The 15,912-nt window shown below is 39.7% G+C and overlaps 1 protein-coding gene and 1 long non-coding RNA gene across 3 annotated transcripts in view; both read right to left on the reverse strand.

Moving 5' to 3' along the window:
* Nucleotides 1-15,912, reverse strand: part of LOC139128160 (DNA ligase 1-like) — an 80,814-nt gene that overhangs the window by 45,407 nt on the left and 19,495 nt on the right. Inside the window, exon 1 of one of the 2 annotated variants that reach the window (XM_070693998.1) lies at nucleotides 8,398-8,977. The exons of the other annotated variant lie outside the window; for it this stretch is intronic. The gene's annotated coding sequence lies outside the window, so the exon portion shown is untranslated. Of the gene's footprint in view, nucleotides 1-8,397; nucleotides 8,978-15,912 lie in introns of those variants that run through there. 2 annotated transcript variants of the gene reach the window in all.
* On the reverse strand, nucleotides 2,885-6,669 carry LOC139128209 (uncharacterized). The gene is made up of 3 exons (XR_011551225.1): nucleotides 6,497-6,669; nucleotides 3,968-4,042; nucleotides 2,885-3,560 (listed from the first exon to the last, which is right to left on the reverse strand). It is a non-coding gene; the product is annotated as an uncharacterized lncRNA (long non-coding RNA).

Genomic DNA, 15,912 nt, shown 5'->3' on the forward strand with positions numbered 1-15,912 from the left:
TTTTATCAAATCAGATTTTGTATTCCAAGACATGTTCAATACATCGTCATCTGTGTATTCCTTGTTGTGAACTGTCCTTCCAAGAATTTTCAATAGATGTATCCATTTAGATTCTGCTGATGAAAATGACATGAAAAATGTTGGAATACCAAGTTGACGTATCATGGCAATATATCTTTCTTTGCACTCTCCCAGTATGGTGGTGAACCTCTAAGTGTCTTCAACACTCTGAATCCCTCATCAAGTCGAACAATTTTATCAACATTTTGTGGTGATTGAAGCTCACCAGCTGTTAATTTGCGGCCCTTCAGATTACATTTTCGCAAACATAATGTTGCCTTGTCTTTAATCTGCTTGATTTGTAATTTTTTTAGTTTAAAGAAAATGTTAGGCATCGACTTTGCAACTCTCCTATCTTTGTGTCGAAGTTCCCATTTACACAATGTACTATATAATACAGGGACTATGCGTTTCTTTGTCTGGGTTGACCACAATATATTGTTGGAAATGAGAGCTCCTCAGAATATTTGTCTTGAAATATTCCTAGTGGTTTATTGTTCTCGCCTGGTGCATAACAAACTGCGCCATCAGAGTCTGTGTGTTGATCATATAAAGGTGACAGCATTGTATCCAGTGTGCCAGCAGGATGATCTTCCAATTTTATTTCTTCAGTCCAATTATCATCATCATCATGATCATCATGATCATTACTGTCATCTTGTTTACATGTTTGTTTGTCAGACATGTGAGAATAATCATGATCGTCATTTTCCTCACAAATTCCTGCCAATTGTGGTTTTCATCTTTTCTGCAAACAACCCAATCTGTAGATATTGTAATCAGTTCTGCTTTATATAAGGGCTATTTTTAACTAACCAATTAGCTGCTTGTAAGACTTTCACTGGTCTGACATTCTCTACCTGATAGGCATGACTATAGCTAATCTTTCTTTTAAATTTGACAGGTATTGTCTGCGATTCATTTAAAGTTCTAGGTAATGTAGAGACAGTAGTTGATACATCAGCTATAACATTGACTATGTTACCTCTGAGACTAACTTGTCTACCTCTTGGCAATTCTCTTATTTGCATGAATGGAATGCGTAAGGCAACAAGTCTTTCTTCTAGTGGATGTAACTGTAACTCGGGGGAATTAATGGAAATGACATGTTATTGGCCACAGAACAAGGAGGCAACTTTGACTCTTTTAAATATGAATAACAAGTTTTACATAATGGTGCCATATCATTATCTGTAGCCTGAGATGATGCAAAGGTGTTTAACTTTTCTTTAACATTATTGTAGTTCAAAACACTTTCTCTGTACCACAGCTGTTGCAGCACACACATACAAAATTTGGGCCATTCTGAACTGCACCGTGAAAATTTGTATCAGCTCTTCAATAGATTTGGCAGCACTACATCTTCTGTTGTTTAGTTTGTTTAATCTATCTCTCATTTGCTCTCTCTCTCTATATGATTTATCAGTTCTTTTAATACTTTTAATATTGGCATCTCTGATCTTTTCGCTTTCCCTGAAGACCTGGTCAGTTCTCTTTGTCTTTTTAGCATTAGCATTTCTTTCCCTTTCATTTTGTCTGTACTCATCATCACACCGTCTTAATTTCTTTGACTCCCTATTTCTGTTGTTTTCAGTTTGTTTATATACATCATCACTTCTCTTTGTTTTCTTAGCAATTACATTCCTTTGCCTTTCAGTTTGTCTGTACAGCTCATCAGTTCTCATAATTTTCTTAGCATTCATATCTCTTTGCCTTTCAGTTCGCCTGTATGCTGGATCAGCTCGTTTATTTTGCTTGGCTGTTAAATCTCTTTGCTTTTCGCTTTGCCTAAACTCTATTTGTTCTCTCTTTTCTCTCTTGGCAATCATGTCTCTCTGTTTCTCTATTTCTCTATAATTTACACAATGTTCATTTTGCGGCATAGAAGATTTCTCTGTTTGTACTGGTCCAAAACTGTTTACATTTATTGCTTGTGACAAATTTTGCTCTGTGCTTTGCAGAAAGTCATAGTGACCACTATCAATTTCTCCTTCAACACGGATTGCATGATACAAAAGATGTATACTACAGAAGAATTACCAACAGTCTCTAATGGTTCACTTAAAGTGTCAAGATGAACTGCAATATTAATGTTATATGCAAGCGCTGCAGCATTTATTTCAATGTCCCCTCCATAAGTTGCATTACCTGGTTCAGATCTGGACATATACTGCCTATAGTCATCTTGAGAGACAATATGCCATCTTTCATATTCACCTTTAATTGGATCCTCATATCTGTCCCAATGTTCAATTACATAGTCAACAGTATGTACTCTTATTGCATGATGATGATCTTGTGTTCCATAGAGTCCTAGACTTATAGCACGGAACAAGCAATTACCATCACCTTCGACATTAACCTTTGTGTAACATCTGTGAGGAGTCTGCAACTGTCTTTTTCGTTGCATGTACAATTTACTTCTTTCATTTTTTGCTTTTATGCTCAGTTTTTTTACTCTCATTGTACTTTTATAGTAACATTGTGTTATGGTGTGTGCTTAATATTATAATAAGTTCTTACAGTCAATTCAAGCACTTGTATAGGAAGAAAAATTAATAATTTGACTGATGTTGCTTATTGCTTCCTTGATTTCTTCTGATGCTATGAAAAGTGAAACCTTAAAAGTTGAAGTATTGATGAAAGAATGATTGTGTTTGTTGAGATTGTAGACTATGAATGTGTTATTGCTTGTCAATATTGTGCAGTTTAGACGTTGAACCCTTTCACTACAAAATTTAGGTCCAACTTTATTGGGGAAGCTGGACCTAGACAGAAAAAAGCAGTTAAAAGGGTTGTCAGTTATAAGTAGACAATGATAGAATGTGGTATGACTGTTCTTGTTTATTATGAAGTAAATGAATGCCAACTTTCAGAAATTGTAGAGAAATGTCAGTCTTCCTTATATATTCAGTACGCTGAAGTAATTCTATTTGATTGCAAATAATCTGCCTGTAAACAATACTCTTGTTTCCTGTCAGGAAGTAAATGATAGAGCACTAACTTGTGTGCTGTTAAATATTCACGGTATAATTTCACAATGTACACTGGGGAAGACAAAGACAAAACTTTACTGCCTTATTTTTTTTCTTCTGCAAGTTAATACTGAATATTATCAATGTCAATCAGTTGTGATCTAAATGCGAAATTAACCACAACAGTGTTTGCTCAAGTACTATCAGCAATGTTGTAACCAATGCTTGTTGACTATCAATTTGTGATCTTGAACGCGCCTCTACAGGCAGTCTGTACCGTCTATGGGCAACTGTGCCTCAACTGGGCAGTCTGTGCCTCTTATAGGCAAGTGATTGTGTTGTACCCCTTTGGGCAAGTTATTGTTTGCGCCTCCTATGGGCAAATGATTATTGCGCCTCCTATGGGCAAGTTATTATTGCGCCCTTCCTATGGGCAAGTTATTATTGCGCCTCCTGTGGGCAAGTTATTGCTGTGCCTCCTATGGGCGAGTGAATTTCACCACGTATATGGCCTCCTGGTATAATCTGTTAAAGAAACAAAAAATCAAAGTAAGACATCCATTGCATCCTGTTAAATATACATATTTGTACCAGTGAAAAAATTGGCAAAAAAGATGAATTTGATGTTTTACAACATGTAAAGAACTTATTCCATTTTTTTCATGGAAATTATTGACCAACAAGTTCATCATTGATGACACGACACCATTCCTACAAAGGCAAGTTTGCATGACATTGGTCCAGGTATGTCAGACATATCTTTGTGAATGGCCACAAAATATAACATAATGGCTGCCTGATGCATTGATAGTATCAAAGAACAAATTGAAATCGGTTTGGGCATGTCTGAAATATCTACCTAGATGCCTGAATGCACACACAATGAAAAGCTGCATGGACTAACAAAGAATGGCAAAAGTGAATGAACTCACACAAAAAAATATGTGGATTTAATTGGAATGTCCTAATGAATGCCCTGTGGTGATGTAATCATCAATAGACCACTTCTGCAAATGAAGAAAAACATAACACCAAGGATTAAAATGACCACTGTCATAAATTTTGTTGACTCCATGAAGTGCCATATAATTTACTAGAACAGTGATACAACATTATCGAAAGCTCTGTTAACATTTCTCACACAACTTCCATGTCCAACAATCTCTTCAAATAGCTATCTTAAAGGCGGAGCCTCCCTTTAAAAGGATGCCAAGGTATGGCGGCGTTCATTGTGTAAGTGGACACCAAACAGGCAACACGCGGGCACACGCTCCAGAAAATGCCACTTTTTAGTTTTCACCGGCCACAAAAACACAGACAGACTGCCAAGCGGTCAGCGTGAAGTTGCTGCCGATCGAACTCTGTGGTTATATTCAATGTCTAACGCAACAGGAAGACAATTTTTTAGGAAATTCGAGCGTTTGTGGCGGGGAATCAATGACTGTTGGCAATTTGAACTGACCATCAATCAAAAGCTTGCATAAACTCTGTTTGCAGGATTAGCAAAATGTGACAAAAGGTTGAGGTCAGTTTGTGTAATTAATGTTATAGAAATCAAACATCATACTGGCCATGTGTTTGAATGGGAGGAGAACTCCACTAATGCGAGAACCTGGGATTGAAAAGTGCGGCTTTAATGTTTTTGATGTGTGTATGACATGTCATTTTGTTTTAATGAAATATAAGGGCAACACACGGATGTAAATCTCATCAAATTAAGTTTATCTTTTAGGACCCATTTAAACCTCATTAGTTCACTCATAGAGTATACTTTTCATGAATAATAAATGAATTCATGGTTTATCATCACTTTGTCCTGTGACATTTCATCACATTACCATTTTGTCCTCATAATGATTCATTCAACACTCAAAGCTGGATAAGAAAGGGCACTAAAATTAATCTGCATATTACTAAACTTGTGTAATTTTTTACAAGCTGTACTTTAGAAAATTGTCAAAATTTACAGGATGGAAAGTCAGGAAATCTCCACACTACACACACACACTAATTGATCAGTTCCTACCAGCCGACAGGCTTTATTGATCTATCAACAATTACAGTGGTGGCCTACTCACAGGATCTTGCAAGCAATATTTGTCTGGAAGTTATGAATATGATGAATAAATGTCATTTTTTCATTATACAAGCCTTCCCACCTATGGGGTGGACCATTTGATATCCTGGGGGGGGGGGTCTGGAAGATTTTGGGGGCATTTTACATTCTTATTCGCTTTTGATGGTAACGCATTTTCCAAGCAAAGTCTTTGCCACTGAGTACCAACCATCGAAATTCAGTAGCTTGTCCCACATTATAGGAAACTAAAAAAGTATGTAAATGATCAGACATATTATTATGACGATATCATGAAAATATTACCTGAAACCATTTCGGAGCACCACAACAGACCCTATACACAAACAATAATAGTAACTATTCATCATTGCTACCAGTGTACCTAGAATATCCATGTCCCCGCGACATCTACGAGAACGAAAACTATTGCCCAATCTAAAATCCCTAACCCTAATCTATGGCTTTGCCACGACAAAATTAGGTGCCACGACAAAATTAGCCTAACCAGCCTATGACTCTCGTCGATTGTCACAAAACAATCTTTACGTGGACTATTTTATGAAATAGTAATAACATTGACACCAGTCAAGTTGTTATTCTTCGTGCAGGACCTCTCGTGTACGCTAAGGGATACGCTGTCGGGCCGGACCCACGTGGGTTTTGGAGACAGTGCAGCGTACACAGAAATCTACCCGACCTAGCTAGCTCTGCGTACCGTGCTGTGTGTTTCAGGTGTTACACGGCCCCACCACATCTAATGGATGAATTCTACAGAGGAGCCAGCGTAGCCGACATTGGCGCACGCCAAGAAAACATTTAATCACAGAACAGTGAAGCGTAAAGTAATGGATTCTTTCAATCATGCTACAGACTTTTTAAGGTTTGTGACAGAGGGCCTTGTCTGCCTTCTTACAATGAAGCAACTACAGCTGTCATCTCTGAACAGTCGACCCCAAGACTCACTTTATAATGAGCCAACAAACGTGCGCCAGAAAATCTCAAAAGCCGTTGCTCAAAAAATATGGGTCTAAATGAATACAAAGGATTTGGAAGACCTCATTAGACTAGATGAAAGATGTGATGATGTAGATGATAGTGGCGGGGGCCGTGTAACGCCCGAAACACACAGCAGGGTACGCAGGGCAAGAGCCGACCGTACAAATCTATGCCATGAAAAAGTCAAGTTCGGAACTACAGCTCCCAGTCGCGATCGAGTCACAGTCGCGCTCCTTCTCAATTCTTTTGATGCATGTACCGTACTATTCACTTTCTCAACCGTAAACTCAAAGCGTCCAAGTCAAATCGTGGTATCGAACAAAGGTGCATACATCAAATCACGACATAGAATCAACACATCACACACAAATTACTTTGAATTACTTACCGACACCACACCGACAGTCCATCAAAATCACGCTTCAGAATTTGTACAGCAAAAAGCCGGATAAGCGTACTCACAGCACAGAAAGGCTGTGGAGACAAGCGAAGAACTATGTGCTCGTTATGATACGACGGGATTTACGCGACGATGGCGGGGAGACGAAATGTACAAGTGCAGTAAGACTGGCTTTATGCCGCTAGGGTTTGTGGGTAAAATGTATCCAGCTGTAGCCAACCTGGACAAGCACATTTCATAGCGCCCTCAAACAGTCGATTGTTTTCACTTGTCATACGCGGCGTAACAGAAAATTAAAACTTTCATAACTTCATTAATATCCAAGCCACGCCCACCAAAACCTTTTCAGTTCTAGCCATTTGAATTCTGAAGATGTCTACCAAATTTGACTGAAATACGTTCAGCCGTTTTTGAGAAAATGGACCAACAGACAGACAGACAGACAGACAGACAGACAGACATCGCTGCGACATATGCTCACGTGTTCACACGTGAGCAAAAAACCAATGTCGGCCTCTACCGAGACGACGGCCTCGCAGTCACAAACATCAGATCACCAAGGCAGTGCGACAAAATGAAGAAAGAAATCATTTCCATGTTCCATTCTTTTGACCTACGCATCACCATACAAGTAAACATCAAGACCACAAATTTTCTCGACGTAAAACTCAACCTGCAAAATGGAACATTCCAACCTTACAGCAAGAAAAAACCAGCTGCTTTACGTTGATAAAAGATCCAACCATCCACCACCCATCCTAAAGCAAATTCCAATCTCCGTCAACAAAAGAATATCAACCATATCGGACTGTGAAGCCACATTCAAAAAGGCCGCCCCTGAATACGAAACAGCACTCAAGAGAAGCGGCCATCAGCACAACATGAAATATAATCAACCACCGACCGGCAGCGCCCCCAAAAGATCACGAAGCAGGCAGATAATCTGGTATAACCCGCCATTCAACAAAGCAGTAAAAACGAACATCGGCAGAAGATTCCTGAACCTCATTAAATTACACTTCCCGCAAGGACATCCATTACACAAGATATTCAATAAAAACAATGTGAAAGTCAGCTACAGCTGTACAAGAAATATGGGCAGTATCATCAGAGCCCATAACAACCACCTCCTACACAACGACAACAAACCAACCAAGCCATGTAACTGCCGCAAAAAAGAAGATTGCCCATTGTCCGGAAACTGTCTCACGCCTTCAGTAGTATACAAAGCCACCGTAAATACAAGCAATGATACAAAGCACTATATCGGACTCACGGACTCAGCTTTCAAAACAAGATATACATATCACAAATATACTTTCAAAACATCAAAACAGCACGGAACTCTCAAAATACATATGGACCCTCAAGGACAGCGACACAAAATACAACGTCACATGGTCTATCATTGACAGAGCCCAGCCTTACTCAACCAAGACAAAACGCTGTAACCTCTGCATCACGGAGAATAGAAATTTCACATTATCAACTCGGACAAGTCGACACTGCTAAACAAACGTACAGAATTTCTTTCGAAATGTAGACACAGAAGCAAATTCCTTCTCATTAACACTTGAACGCGCCAGAACAACAGCCTCGTTTGCATATACACCTGACCCTATATATAGGTATCAACGAGCCCGCCAACATCACTCCTGACGATTGCCAAGCGCATGAACAGTCTGTAGAGTAATCACGACAAGTTCCACGTCTAGCAATATATATATATATATATATATATATATATATATATATATATATATATATATATATAATATATATATTATATATGTACACACACACACAAACACACACACACACACATAAATGTAATATGCCCTCATTTATAGCTATCAAAATATGGCAAACTCTTAAGCATTATACATCACCTGTATTTTCCTCAGCTGTTGTTGAACCTGGTGGTGGTGGATTCCTTGACCTGCCACTAATTTCTGTCGTTTTCTCATCTGACATCCCAAAATGCACAGCTGTAGTTTCTATAGGCTTTAGGTACTTGACTGACATCCCAGGTTGCTCTGCTGTGGTTTCTATAATCTCTAGGCCTTTGTCTGACATCCCAGGTTGCACTGCTGTGGTTTCTATAGTCTCTAGGCCTTTGACTGATATCCCAGGTTGCACTGCTGTGGTTTCTGTAGTTTCTAGGCCTTTGACTGATATCCCAGGTTGCACTGCTGTGGTTTCTATAGTCTCTAGGCCTTTGACTGATATTCCAGGTTGCACTGCTGTGGTTTCTATAGTCTCTAGGCCTTTGTCTGACATCCCAGGTTGCACTGCTGTGGTTTCTATAGTCTCTAGGTCTTTGACTGATATCCTAGGTTGCACTGCTGTGGTTTCTATAGTCTCTAGGCCTTTGACTGACATCCCAGGTTGCACTGCTGTGGTTTTTATAGTCTCTAGGCCTTTGACTGATATCCCAGGTTGCACTGCTGTGGTTTCTGTAGTCTCTAGGCCTTTGACTGATATCCAGGTTGCACTGCTGTGGTTTCTATAGTCTCTAGGCCTTTGACTGATATCCCAGGTTGCACTGCTGTGGTTTCTATAGTCTCTAGTCTTTGACTGACATTCCCGGTTGCACCTCTGTGGTTTCTTTAGTCTCTACACCTTTGAATGACATCCTCAGGTTGCACTGCAGTGGTTTCTATAGTCTCTAGGCCTTTGACTGACATCCCAGGTTGCACTGCTGTGGTTTTTATAGTCCCTGGGCCTTTGACTGACATCCAGGTTGCACTGCTGTGGTTTCTATAGTCTCTAGGCCTTTAACTGACATCCTAGGTTGCACTGCTGTGGTTTCTGTAGTCTGTATGCCTTTGACTGACATCCCAGGTTGCACTGCTGTGGTTTTTATATAGTCTCTGGGCCTTTGACTGACATCCCAGGTTGCACTGCTGTGGTTTCTATCGTCTCTAAGCCTTTGACTGACATCCCATGTTGCACTGCTGTGGTTTCTATAGTCTCTAGGCCTTTGACTGATATCCCAGGTTGCACTGCTGTGGTTTCTGTAGTCTCTAGGCCTTTGTCTGACATCCCAGGTTGCACTGCTGTGGTTTCTCTAGTCTCCAGGCCTTTGACTGACATCCCAGGTTGCACTGCTGTGGTTTCTATAGTCTCTAGGCCTTTGTCTGACATCCCAGGTTGCACTACTGTGGTTTCTATAGTCTCTAGGTCTTTGTCTGACATCCCAGGTTGCACTACTGTGGTTTCTATAGTCTCTAGGTCTTTGACTGACATCCCAGGTTGCACTGCTGTGGTTTCTTTAGTCTCTGGGCTTTGACTGATATCCCAGGTTGCACTGCTGTGGTTTCTAGAGTCTCTATAATGCCTTTGACTGACATCCCAGGTTGCACTGCTGTGGTTTCTTAGTCTCTGGGCCTTTGACTGACATCCCAGGTTGCACTGCTGTGGTTTCTATAGTCTCTAGGTCTTTGACTGATATCCCAGGTTGCACTGCTGTGGTTTCCATAGTCTTTGGGCCTTTGACTGATATCCCAGGTTGCACTGCTGTGGTTTCTTTAGTCTCTAGGTCTTTGACTGATATCCCAGGTTGCACTGCTGTGGTTTCCATAGTCTCTGGGCCTTTGACTGATATCCCAGGTTGCACTGCTGTGGTTTCTTTAGTCTCTAGTTCTTTGACTGACATCCCAGGTTGCACTGCTGTGGTTTCTATAGTCTCTAGGTCTTTGACTGATATCCCAGGTTGCACTGCTGTGGTTTCCATAGTCTCTGGGCCTTTGACTGATATCCCAGGTTGCACTGCTGTGGTTTCTTAGTCTCTAGGTCTTTGACTGATATCCCAGGTTGCACTGCTGTGGTTTCCATAGTCTCTGAGCCTTTGACTGATATCCCAGATTGCACTGTTGTGGTTTCTTTAGTCTCTAGTTCTTTGACTGACATCCCAGGTTGCACTGCTGTGGTTTCTATAGTCTCTAGGTCTTTGACTGATATCCCAGGTTGCACTGCTGTGGTTTCCATAGTCTCTGGGCCTTTGACTGATATCCCAGGTTGCACTACTGTGGTTTCCATAGTCTCTATGCCTTTGACTGACATCCCAGGTTGCACTGCTGTGGTTTCTTTAGTCTTTAGGCCTTTGACTGATATCCCAGGTTGCACTGCTGTGGTTTCTATAGTCTGGCTAAGGCCTTTGACTGACATCCCAGGTTGCACTGCTGTGGTTTCTTTAGTATCTAGGCCTTTGACTGACATCCCAGGTTGTACTGCTGTTGTTTCTTTAGTCTCTAGTTCTTTGACTGACATCCCAGGTTGCACTGCTGTGGTTTCTGTAGTCTGTATGCCTTTGACTGACATCCCAGGTTGCACTGCTGTGGTTTCCATAGTCTCTGGGCCTTTGACTGATATCCCAGGTTGCACTGCTGTTGTTTCTTTAGTCTCTAGTTCTTTGACTCACCAGCTGTCGTGCGTACTTGAGTTCATATATAGGTCAGGGTCACTTCATGTTATTTTAGCTACATGGATGGTGAATTTTTCCTTCACTCCCCTGTAGTTATTTCGAATAAAATGGTTTTAAAAAATTGTCATTGTATCCATATTTACTAACTAATACTTAGTTTAGATCAGGATCCAGAGCCAATTGAACTGGAAATCCCTGAATATATCCATCATGTGCTGTTACTCGAGCCATGTCAAAGAAAACTTCTAAGAATCAAAATATTCTCAAAACTTAAGTCAAACATGTTGACTTAAATGACACCTTTTCCAGTCAGGTGTTTGACATGGATCATTCCGTTATCCCTCATGGATTTGAAACTTCCAGTAAAACTTCTGCTGACCAAGGTCAGACATTTTCCAGATGAAATCTTATTGCAGAGAAACACAAAGACCCACGATATTTTTTGTTTGTTTGACAGGGTAGATGACGACCTTGACATTTCAGATAGCCCTGTGTTTCCATTATACAAAATTTGGTATTCTCATGCGTAAATGGAGACCTCCAGATGTCTTGGTTGATGACGATTGGGCTATAAAACATCAAATGTCGTTCCAAAGTCCTATCAGCTGAAATATTGTACCTGGCCCATGAAACTCCCTTTGCTGGTCATTTAGGATCAGGAAAGACTTATCATAAAATTCTCAGTCATTTTATTGGCCTAATCTCAGGCAGGATGTAGCACATTTCTGTAAAACTTGTTACACAAGTCCAATAGTAGGAACAGACCATTCCAAAAGCCCCTTGACAGCTAATTCTGCATATCAAGAGCCTAATAGGATACTATTTAGACTGTGTTGGGCCCCTACCAAAAGCAAGATTAGGAAATGAGTACATGTTTACAATTATGTGTACATCTACTCTGTTCCTGGAAGCCATACCTGGAAGCCATACCACTGAGAAATATAAAGACAAAGACTATAGTGAGAGCTTTAGTCAAATTTTTCACTTTATTCGGCCTCCCTAAATGTGTCCAGTCCGATCAAGGCTCCAACTTTATGTCTGGAATTTTTCAACAAGTAATGGATCAGCTAGGCATTAAACAGTATAGGTCATCCGCCTATCACCCAGAAAGTCAGGGTGCTCTCGAGCGATTTCATCAAACTTTGAAAAACATGATTAGGACCTACTGTTTTGACACAGAGAAGCAATGGGATGAAGGAATTCATTTTCTGCTCTTTGCTGTTAGAGAGTCAATTCAAGAGTCTCTTGGTTTTAGCCCATTTGAGCTTGTATTTGAACATACTGTCTGTGGCCCACTTAAGCTCTCTAAAAAGAAATTCTCTATCAGACGATGATGATTGTCTGAATATTTTACAATGTATTTAAGATTTTTGTGCAAAACTCTTCGGCATAGAATTAGCCAGAGAAAACCTTGAGTCATCTCAGCAGTCAATAAAAATAAAATACGATAAAAACACCGCAAAACGGAAGTTTAAAGCAGATCAAAAAGTTCTTGTTCTTCTTCCGGTTCCTGGCAACCACTCCATGCCTGTTACGTTGGGCCATATCTAATTGATGAGAAATTAAGGGATTTAAATTACATCATAATTACACCTGACTGGCGAAAACAAAAACAGTTATGCCATATAAATATGCTTAAGCCATATTTGGATAAGAATAATTCTACTGTAACACAATCTATCGGTGCAGTCAGTTCAACCCATTATCAAAGTAGAGATAGTGAAACCGACTTGAGTGAATTGATACTCTAAATTCAAAGCTTGGCTCGGTCAAACTTCAGAATTCAGAAACTCTGGGGAATCTTGAATCTACAAAGTTAGCACTCCTCAAGCCATCACAACAGTAACAGGTGAAAGAACCATCTTCGAATATAAACACCTGTTCCAAGATGTTCCAACGAAGACAAACGTAATCTATCACAATGTTGATGTCGGCAAGATTAGGCCCGTGAAACAACATCCATACAGACTAAATCCAATGAAAGCAAAATATTTCCAGGGAGAAGTCAAATACCTGCTGACTAATGACTTTATTGAACCCAGTAAAAGTAACAGGAGTTCGCCATGCATACTTGTTGCAAAATCAGATCATAGTTATCATAGTGCATGGACTACAGGAAAGTGAACACTTTTAAAAAGACAGCCACTTTCCCAACACCAAGGATTGATGATTGCATCGATTGAGTGGGAAAGGCAAGTATGTGACCAAATTTTACCTACTGAAGGGATTTTGGCAAATCCCTCTGACGGATCGTGATCTTGAAATATCCGCCTTTGTTACACCAGACGGATTGTTCCAGTACAAGGTGATGCCATTCGGAATGAAGAACTCTCCGGCAACGTTCCAACGGATGATCAACGACGTCATATCCGGGCTAGACGGGTGTGCAGCTTACGTTGACGACGTCGTCCTGTATAGTGACACCTGGGAGGAACACATCAAGCTCATGCGGAAGTTCTTTGAGAGACTGAGCAAAGCAATGTTGACTGTCAACCTTGCCAAATCTGAGTTTGGTTGGGCGAGGGTGACTTACCTTGGACATACCGTAGGGCAGGGTGAGGTAAAACCCTTTGATGCCAAAATCAGTGCCGTTTCAAGTTTTCCCATACCAAATTGCAAACGACAACTGATGCGCTTTCTCGTTATGGCTGGTTAGTACAGAAATTCTGTCCAAATTTCTCCTACAATTACTGAGCCTTTGACTAACTTACTTAAAAGAAAAGTAAAGTTTGTTTGGTCAGAGCAATGCCAACAGGCATTTGATACACTTAAAGCCATACTGCAAAGTGATCCGGTGTTGTCTGCACCACATTTCACTTGCCATTCAAATTAGCTATAGATGCTAGTGACACGGCTGCTGGTGCTGTTTTATTGCAAGAGGATAGTCATTGATAGATCATCCTGTTTGCTACTTTTCACGCAAATTTAACAAATCCCAGAGAAACTACTCTACAATTGAAAAGGAGTGTTTATGTTTGATATTAGCTTTACAGCACTTTGAAGTTTATGTAACTTCTTCAAATCAGTCAATATTGGTTTATATTGATCACAACCCTCTTGTTTTCTGCAGAAATTCAAAGGCAAAAATCAAGATTGCTAAGATGGAGTTTAATGTTACAGGAGTTTAATCATGTATTAGACATATCAAGGGCAGAGACAATGTAATTACAGACTGTCTCTCTCGTATTTAGAGTTTATTGTTGCTAACACTTTAATATCACATTTGTAAAGAAAAATTGTTCTTTGAAAAAAAATGTCTTTTTTAAGAGGGAACACTGCATGAAAAGCCAATAACACTTACTGTATTTGCATGGATTATTGCCTGTATTCTAGCTGAAGAGTGCATATACAGGTGAATACAGTCATTAATCCATTGCTTGTATTCAGCAAGCCTGTATTCACGTGAATTCATGTGAATTCACGTGTATTATTCAATAATACAGTCAATTCATTAATGTGAATTTATCTGTATTATTGCGTTTTCATGCAGTGGAATGTGCTATGTACTAGGTTTTTTTCCGAGTCACTCATGAGCCGAGTTTAATAAGTAGAGAACATTCTCAAGGTCACGATCATTTACGACCTCATGACTTTGAATTCAATTAGTAATGTTAGGAATGTTATGGAAATTTAATTAGTTGCGTAATTGAGATAAATTTAGAGCAGTAATCATCATGTCAATAAAAGATTTAGATTGTTCTTATAGCTCTTATATAACTCCATGGGCACAATACGGTACCGGCACAGCTTTCAGGCAGACATTTTGATCGTGTCTCTTACATGTTACTTCAAGGCTTATGAAACTCCAGCAGTATTAATTTCAAAACTTTTCAAGACTTTCAGTGCCACGCTGGATTTAAACTGTGGACTTTGTGCAACTTCAAGCCTGCAAGCCAAAAGACCGATCATTCATCTGATAGACTGATACAACTCTGAGACTGGAGCTTTACCATCCAAGCTGAGATGAGTAGCCTGTACACTTTACAGTCTGTATTCTATCTCCTTGGCTTATCGATTACTTTTGTTTTTCGTAATAAATTTCGTTTTAAAAGGAAATTGCTGAGTTCACCTTTGTTCGTTTTCTATCACATAACATTACAAAAAATTACAAAATATGCAAATCAGCAGTTCATTTATATGAACTAACTGCATATCAATGCACGACATTACATCACGAAAAGATCAATATCTGTGCCACATTTGATCAAATTTGATGCAACATTTCCAGACACATCAAACTAGTTACAAAAATCTATCAAATATTCAAATTAGCAATTAATTGACATGATACAGCTTAGTGTCTTCATAACAGTATTACAGTACTGAGTGATCAACATCTGTACCATGTTTCATCAAATTTCATGCAGTGGTTCTGGAGATAGCCCACTAATTAGGAAAGTTCATTAAATATGCAAATTAGCACTTAATTTGCCTGACACTGTTAAGTTTCTTCGTAAACTTATATGAGACTATCGCTTAAGATCTGTACCAAGTTTCATCAAATTTGCTGCAGTATTTCCGGACATATCAGCCTAAGTACAAAAATTCATCAAATATCTGCAATTTAAGAATTAACTGATGCAATACTGACATATCTCATACTGTGCTATCAGAGCTCTCTATGATGAACATCTTTACAAAGTTCAATGGAATTTGGTGCAACAGCTCTAGAAACATAGCGCTTTAGAAAATCCTTGTCATTGGTGTAGTCCTCGCTTTTTCAATAATATGGCCGTGTCAAGGCCATATTGGATTAGATCGCAAAACAAATTGACGTGCACATGTATGTATGACGTTAGGAGTAAGCTTTGTACCAAGTTTGAATGAAATCGCTCCAGGCATCTCTGAGATATCTGCGTGAACACACGGACAGACGCACGCACGCACGCACGGACAGGACCAAACCTGTCCCCCGGACGGTTGTCCATTGGGACTAATAAAGCACTATCTCTTTGCTAATAATTATTTTATGATTATG

Source organism: Ptychodera flava, unplaced genomic scaffold (genome assembly GCF_041260155.1).
Source record: "Ptychodera flava strain L36383 unplaced genomic scaffold, AS_Pfla_20210202 Scaffold_45__1_contigs__length_1260105_pilon, whole genome shotgun sequence".
In the NCBI taxonomy this organism is placed as follows: domain Eukaryota; kingdom Metazoa; phylum Hemichordata; class Enteropneusta; family Ptychoderidae; genus Ptychodera; species Ptychodera flava.